Source organism: Geospiza fortis, unplaced genomic scaffold, assembly GCF_000277835.1.
Source record: "Geospiza fortis unplaced genomic scaffold, GeoFor_1.0 scaffold637, whole genome shotgun sequence".
Classification (NCBI taxonomy): domain Eukaryota; kingdom Metazoa; phylum Chordata; class Aves; order Passeriformes; family Thraupidae; genus Geospiza; species Geospiza fortis.
In genome coordinates this window covers 183,044-191,486 of record NW_005054515.1, presented here as the reverse complement: position 1 = coordinate 191,486, position 8,443 = coordinate 183,044, and the positions used below count along the sequence as shown (strand labels likewise).

The 8,443-nt window shown below is 53.9% G+C and overlaps 1 protein-coding gene across 1 annotated transcript in view; it reads right to left on the bottom strand.

The window, feature by feature from the left end:
• LOC102034033 (cadherin-23) overlaps positions 1-8,443 on the bottom strand; it is a 122,153-nt gene that overhangs the window by 28,970 nt on the left and 84,740 nt on the right.

Here is an 8,443-nt window from a genome sequence, read left to right as displayed (position 1 = left end):
TTCCTGCAGGCTGCTGGTGGGGAGGGTGGGACAGGAGGGGACACCAGCAGCCTGCTGGAGGCTCTGACACTGTGAGGATGCTCCCTGCTGAGCCCTTTCCTCCACACCCACCGTGAGAGCCATCTCGTTTTCTCACCCCTCCCTCCACTGCACACCCCAAATAGAAGCTTTAAAAAGACCCTGACATGTCTGTGGCCACTGGACAGGTGTCCCCTCTGCTGCCCCATGCCTGGCAGCCCAGGCTGTGCTGAGGCAGAGCTGCTGCCCGTGCCTGGCTCCCCGAGATTTCAGTAATGAAGCGGAAAGGGGCACCACCTTTAACTGGCAGAGCCATTTCATCACCCTTGGGCAAGAGGGGCCCTGTGGTTTTCCTCTGCCAGCTCGGTGGGGGCTGTGGGGCTCAGAGGAGCCCTTTGGAGAAGTGGTTTGTGCAGCAGCAGCAGGAGGGCACAGTGCCAGCCGCCGGAATGGGAACTGTGCTCTGCACAGCCACACCCTGCAGGCTCCCCTTGAGCAGGGTCCTGGCATCCATCCCACCAGCTCCTCTGCAAAGCGTCACCTGGGTGCTGCTTCACCCCAGAGGGCAGGCAAAATCCAGGGGGGGTTGCCTCTCAGGTGTCAGGGACCGGGTTATTTCCACCCAGCACAGTTTGGGCCAAAACTTGAGCACCTCAGCCAAGCAGAGCCCAGTAACAGGGGCTGTGGGATCTGGGGGTGAGGGAAAGCCTAACCTGGTTCTAACCCCAGCCAAACAGGGGCAGCCAGGTGTTTGCAGAGCCCCAGGATGGTGCCACAGGTGGGTGGTGGGTGCATCTGGGCACAAATGGGGCTGGGCTGCAGCTGCACCTCACTTCACCCCACACCTGGAGGAGTGTCCCTTCCCCTTCTTTGGAGCCTGGGGAGTGAACCAGTGGGAGAGGGCAGGGAAGCAGAGCTTTGGGAGCCAAGCAGAGGGCTAAAGAAGCAGGTAGAAGCAGAGAGAGGGAGGAATGGAAAGGGGGAGGAGGAATTGGAGGTGGATAAGACACCAGAGCCCAGCCCTGGCAGTGGGTCTGGGCCTGATGCTGGGCCTTGTGCTGCCAGCACTCACCCCACACGTTCTGTCTTTGGCAGGTGCCCACGAGCTTGTCAGGATGGATAGGTAAGGAACCCCATGAGCTCCCAGCTCCTCACACGCCCTGCAGCCTGCATCCCAAACCCTGCACAGGGCTTGGCCTCTCCTCCTTCCCTTTGAAGCTGGCACAAATCCCCAGCCCACAGAATGAAAGGGGTGCTGGTGTCATCCCCGCCCTGAGTCCTTTCCCTTTCTGGGAAATCACTGTTTCTCTTCCCTCTCTCCATGTGGAAAGTGCCTCCTTCCCTTTTTCAAGGGCCTCTCCCTCCCTGCACCCCAGGAAGAGCTGAAACCACTTGGGCTGAACATTCCCCCTTGCACTGAGCTCCCCATTTGCTCTCAGCTGAGATGCTATGGCCTGAGACCACTTGGGCTGAACTTTCCCCCTGCTCTGGGTTTTTTGCTGTCAGCTGAGATCCCACTGCCTGAAACCACTTGGGCTGAGCTTTCCCCTCTGAATTGGGCTCCCCATTTACTCTCAGCTGAGATGCCGCTTTCTCCCTGCTCTGGGCTCCCCATTTGCTCTGAGATCTCACTGCTTGAAACCACTTGGGCTGATTTTTCCCCCTGCCCTGGGCTCTCCATTTGCTCTCAGATGAGATGCCATGGCCTGAAACCACTTTCCCCCTGCACTTGGCTCCCCATTTGCTCTGAGATCCCATGGCCTGAAACCATTTGGGCTGAACTCTCCCCTGCTCTGGGTTTTTTTGCTCTGAGCTGAGATCCCACTGCCTGAAACCACTTGGGCTGAACTTTCCCCCTTCCCTGGGCTCCCCATTTGCTCTCAGCTGAGATGCCATGGCCTGAAACCATTTTGGTTGAGCTTTCCCACTGCACTGGGCTCCCCATTTGCTCTCAGCTGAGATGCCATGGCCTGAAACCACTTGGGCTGAATTTTCCCCCTGCACTGGGCTGTTTGCTCTCAGCTGAGATGCCACTGCCTGAAACCACTTTGGCTGAGGTTTCCCCGTGCTCTGGGCTCCCCATTTGCTCCCAGCTGAGATCCCATGGCCTGAAACCATTTTGGTTGAGCTTTCCCACGGCACTGGGCTCCCCATTTGCTTTAAGATGCCGCTGCCTGAAACCCCTTTGGCTGAGGTTTCCCCGTGCTCTGGGCTCCCCATTTGCTCCCAGCTGAGATCCCATGGCCTGAAACCATTTTGGTTGAGCTTTCCCACGGCACTGGGCGCCCCATTTGCTCTCAGCTGAGATCCCACTACCTGAAACCACTTGGGCTGAGCTTTGCCCCCTGAACTGGGCTCCCCATTTGCTTTAAGATGCCGCTGCCTGAAACCCCTTTGGCTGAGGTTTCCCCGTGCTCTGGGCTCCCCATTTGCTCCCAGCTGAGATCCCATGGCCTGAAACCATTTTGGTTGAGCTTTCCCACGGCACTGGGCTCCCCATTTGCTCTCAGCTGAGATCCCACTGCCTGAAACCCCTTTGGCTGAGCTTTCCCCTTGCCCTGGGCTCCCCATTTACTCTCCGCCAACATGCCACCGCCTGAACCCGCTCCCTGCCTTGCTTAACGACTGGCGATCTCTCTCTTTTTTCTGTCTCACTCTCTCTCTTTTCTTCTTTAATCCATCTGTTTCTCTCTTCCCTTTGCCCAAACCCCTCTGCGGTGTGCTTGCACTGGAGATCAAGCCCTAACACACTGATTCCCACGCCAAGGGTGCAATCCACCAAAAATCTCTGCCAGCTTTTGCTGCTCCTTTCAGCCTGTCAGTCCTGGGTGCTCCCTCATCCCTGCACACACAGCACTGTGTGTCCCGGCTGGCTCAGGAGAAGAAATGCTCCACCACCACTGTTTTGGTGAGGGGCAGGAGCCAAGCAGGAGGTGGGCAGAGGTCTCAGAGCCCAGAGATCCCCCAGGGAATCACAGCCCAGTGTTGGGGAAGATGAAACAGGAAAGCCTTATAAATATGATTGCCTGGAAAAAGATTTTGAGAATATGGAAACTGTAAGCGAGATTGAAATGAAAGCAAGCTTTGAGATCCCTCAGTTACTGAACAATAGTTACTGAACAACTGGAAAACAACGGTGTGGCTGCTGAAGGTAATCTTTCAATGAAACAAGACTCTCTGCAAGCAGGCAGGTCTAAGGGTCTGAGCAGACCCTGCCAGCTTGGCAGAAGGGGCCCAAAGTGGAGTTTTTAGGGTTTAAAATGGAACACAGTATGGTAATGTAATGATTCTTATAGGCTGTATGGAAATGCTGTAGGATTTGTATCTTGTACTAGATTGGTTAGTGAGAATCAGAATATTCTACACAGAAGAAGATTTATTGTATTGGAACGGGAACTTCGCTCACTTCATTTCTATGCTCTTATCTCTTACCTCTTGTCTCTTAGCTCTTGCCTTTTATGCTCTTACCCCTTTTACTCTCTTACCCTTTTACTCTCTCACCCTCTCATCCTCTCTGCCCCTCTCTTCTCTCAGCCTGCTCCAGCTGTGTTTGGCAGCTCCCAGCAGGGCCCTGCCCCAGGCCCTTTGCAATGAACCCCAAGTTCCACAACCTGGCTGCAGAGATCTCTCATCTCCATCTGTCCCGACCGTCCTACCCCCATCATCCTACAGTTGGTGACATCAAAAACTTGGTGGCTTGAAAGATGGGAAGGACCTAAACCCTCTGTTTTCCACACAAAACCAGAGTTTGCTCACTTCCTGGAATGATATCCCTTCAGCTGTAAGCTGGACTAATACCCCTGCTCTGCCTTTTCCAGATCCTGTTCCTGACTCACCGAATTCCTTGAAAGCCTGAGGACCCCACAGAGGAAACCACATCCTGCAGAGCAGGCCATGCTCACCAAGACAACAGCCCCAGGAGTGCCTTAAGAAATGAAGCTGTGTGCAGGATCCCTGCCCTTGCCTCCCACCCTGCTCTGGGACTGGAAGTGAACCTCTCTCGCTTGGATTTCGATTTTTAGCTACCTGTTTCCATGGAGAAGTGCGTGCCTCTGTACTGCTCACATTTTACAGACTAGCTGGAAATTGAGGATGTGGGGATGGGAGGATGTCCTGCACCTGCAGACTTCCCTGAGGATTAACTTATTGCCAGGCTCTCAGCTCTGCAACATCAACACGTTTCTGGATCCTTGACTGAACATCCTCTCTGGGAGTGGATGGTAAAATACTTTATTCAGCATGGAACAAAACAGGATCACCAGCCAACCTTGTACAACTTTTTTCTTTGCAAAACAGGAAGGGGAGAGGCTCCCTGCTGCCACCAGAGCCCTCTTTCCTCACCAGCCTTTTGAAATGGCCATGGACTTGTGGTGCTGCTGCCTTTTTCAGCAGAACACATGTTGGGAGGAGCCTTATTTCTGCTGCACTTTTATCCTTGGCTTGGGATCAGGGCAATTTATCTTTCTGTTTGTTTCATTATCAGTGCTGATTAAAAGGAAAAAAGGATGTTTATGGTTTTCTTTTTTTTCTTTTTTTCTTTTTTTTTTTTTTTCCCTAATGCCTGTCAGTTAGGAAGTTCATCTGGAGGGTGTTGCAGGATGCAACAGGATGCTCCTGAGCTCCTGTGGAGAGGTGGAGGGATGGGGGGCACAGTGGGAGATGCTATGGATGGCTTCCCCTTGCCCTCCTGGGGCCAGCAGGGCCAGAGCAGCCAGAGCTGGGGCCACTGTGAGAGGACTCTGTGATTCCCTGGGGCACGTGGGTGAGCGCAGCAGCATCTGAACAACAACATCTGGCACTGCTTATCCAAAAGAAACTACGGCTCTCCAGCGTGACTCAGCCCTGGTGATGATATCAAACCTTGTGCAGACGCTGTTACTCAGAGTGTGTTTGTTTTTGTTTGGTTTTTTTTTTCCCCTCTTGTTTCTCTTTTCGTTGTAAGGTGGGTAAAAAAATGGCCACGAGACAAACATAAACATTACTCATAGCAAAACGGAATCAGACCTGAGCAACCACCAGGCAGCATGGCCTGGCTGAGCATCCCTGGCAGCACACAGAATTCCACACTGTGGGGCTGGAAGAAACAGTGTTTGCCTCTGCAACGGGCTGGGGAGCTGCAGGATTTGATTAATCCAGCGTTGGCTGCAGCAGGAGCACACTCAAGGTGGTTCAGGGATGAAGGAGAAGCCAGCACCCACAGGATGGTTCAGAGATGAAGGAGAACCCACAAGATGGTTTAGGGATGAAGGAGGAGCCAGCACCCTCAAAGTGGTTCAAGGATAAAGAAGTCAGCACTCACAAGGTGGATAAGGAATGAAGGAGAAGCCAGCACTCTCAAGGTGGTTCAGGGATGAAGAAGCCAGCACCCACAAGGTGGTTCAGGGATGAAGGAGAACTCACAGGACGGTTCAGGGATGAAGGAGAAGCCAGCACCCACATCCCATGTACCACAGATGGAACTTCCTAGTGTGGGGCTTTATTGCCACCCACAGCTCAGCCCCTTCCTGGCTTGGCAGGGGAATCCAGCAGCTGGCTGCTGCCTCCAGCACTTCCTTCTGCCTGTCTCGGCAGCTCCAGCTGGAAAGGCACGCTGGGGTTTTGCCTGCCTGCAGGTGTTAACGGCTTTGAAAGCCTCTCCAGGTGGCTGTGCTCCCTAAGGAATGCTCTGCCTGGTGACAGGATGAAGCTTTGCTGGAAACAGGTTTGGCTCTGTGTGGCAGGAACCCCATTTCTTGGGATACCTGGTGCTGCAGGCTGAGCTAAGCTCTGCCAGAGGCTCTGGTGGGGCATGCTGGGGCACTGAGTGGTATCAGATTTCCCTCCAGAAGGAAAACTAAAGCTTCTGGGAGGGAGAAGAAACAACTTCCCAGGCTTCCATGCATTCTGGAGCAAGAGTCCTGGCACAGGGGTGCTGGCCCCCCACCTCAGCCCCCAGTTCCATGGAGAAGATGACACAGATGCTCGCGGTGAAGGTGACTCAGCTGCAAGACAACATCTGGGCAGTGAGGCTCCACCCTGCCTTGCAGTGCCTGGGGCTGTGGGTGCCACAGGATCCTGTCCCAGTGCTCAGGGGTGCTGCAACTCCCTTGGGCAGAGATTTTCCTGCAGGAAGCTCCCAACCACTCTGGAACAGGGCCAGCCCTTGGGGAGGAGCAGCTGCTGGCTTGCCCCAGGGTCAGACAGTGCCCGGGTGGCTCCTGCAATTCCCATTCAGCTTCCAGCTGCAGCTCACCAGCTTGTGAAGGTTTTTTTTTTCTCCTGCAATGCTTTTCAAAATGAAAATATTCTTATTTTACCCTTTTGTTCCCACATTTCCAGCTCCCAAGAGATTCCTCTTGGCCAGTCTTCCTGGCTGTCCTGGGCATCCCAGATCACCATTTCCCAGTGAGGGCTTCCCAGTCCTCTCCCAGCTCCGTCTCCTCTGCCTCTCCCATGCTGAGAAGGCCAAACCTTGAAACCCTCAGATGGATGTACAAATTACAGACAATCACCCCCTTTTGTGCTGTCCTGGGCACCCCAGATCACCACTTCCCAGTGAGGACTTCCCAGTCCTCTCCCAGCTCTGTCTTGTTGCAGACATCTTTTCATGAAAATCCTTTCCTTAGGATTTCTTCCTCCTGAGAAGCTGAGAGGCCTCAGGAACAAAGTGTAAACAGTGATTATCTGCTGCTGTGGAATGCAACAGGTGGATTTTTGATTGGCCCATCTTAGATGTTTATAATTAAAAGCCAATCACAGCCCAGCTAACTCAAACTCTCAGCCCGAGCCACAAACCTTTGTAATTTCATTCCTTTCTGTTCTTAGCTTAGCTAGCCTTCTGAAGTGAAACTTTTTCTTCTATTCTTTTAGTATAGTTTTAATATAATATATATCATAAAATAATAAATCAAGCCTTCTAAACATAGAGTCAACGTTCTCGTTCTCTTCCCTCAACATAAGACCCCTGGGAACACCATCACACTGTCTCTCTCCTCTGCCTCTCCCACGCAGACAAGGCCAAACCTTGAAACCCACAGATGGATGTACAAATTACAGACAATCACCCCCTTTTGTGCTGTCCTGGGCATCCCAGATCACCACTTCCCAGTGAGGGCTTCCCAGTCCTCTCCCAGCTCCATCTCCTCTGCCTCTCCCATGCAGACAAGGCTAAACCTTGAAACCCACAGGATGGATGTAGAAATTAGAGACAATCACCCCCTTTTGTGCGTTGTTGCACCGGCCTGGAGCTCCCTGTGAAAGCCCCAGTTTCTGGCAGGCAGCAAGGCCCTGACAGACATCATTGCCCCAGGCAGGCATGAGGCCAGCAGGCACCCAGCAACACGCCTTTGACAAGAGCTGAGTGTCCCCGAGCTCTGAGAGGGGCCAAAACTCCTCTCCCCACTCAGGAATTGGGTCACTGGGCACTTTGTGTGGCCGGCTTTGGATTGTTGCTGCTGGCAGAGCGTGTGCTCGTGACATGGTGGGCGCACAGCAGAGCCTGTGGGGACAGGCAGGGCTGCTGGGACACTGCCTGGCGTGATGAGCTGTGCCACTTGTCCCTGCTGGCACAGGGACGGGGAGCAGCCATTGCCATGGCAATGGGATTTGCCAGCTCAGCACACCAGGATCAGTGTCCCACACCCACGGTGACAGGGACAAGGAGGAGCTGGTGGCATCGTGTGCTGCAGCCACAGCACAGCCCTCTCGCACTCTGGGGGAAGTGACTTAGCTGGGTTTAAGGCTCAGTGACAGTGCAGCTAATGGAAAAGGTGGTGATGCAGAGGCTGGAGTGTGAACCAAGTGGGAGGGAGGAACTGAGAGTGCAAAGCCTGAGGTGAGAATCACAGCCACAGTTTGCACTGCTGGCTGCCACCTCATTCATCCAAATGCAGAGCAGGGCTTTGCAGGCAGAGCAGAGAGATGGTGAGAGATAGCAGCTGGAGGTGGGGGACAGGAAGGATGGCAGAGTGTCACACAAGGTGTCGGCTCATCTCACCATTTGTGCCCGTGGGTGCTCACTCACCTCTCTACAGAGACCTGGGGTTGGAAGGGACTCAGAGCTGGAAAATACTGGCCCACACAGTGTTTGCTCTTTTGACTTTTTGAGCCATCCTCAGAGGTACAAACAACCACCCAAGCGAGACAGTCACTTCCCCAGACCATGGGACGATGGATGGGGTCTCATATCAACCCCCTCTCAGTTTGAAGCCATTCCCCCTTGTCCTGGCACTCCAGGCCCTCAAAATCACCAGAGCTCTCCTCACTCACAAGGCCCACAGCAGACATGCCCGTCAGTGGTGAGTGGAGCTGAGGCTGAGCTGCTGCTGCAGCCACTCCCAGCGCTGAGATGGGTGGGCAGTGCCTGGAGCCCTTCCAGAGCCAGCACCCCGTGAGCAGGGCAGCAGCAGCCAGCACACCTCCCCACAGGGATGCTCCTTCTTTTTGC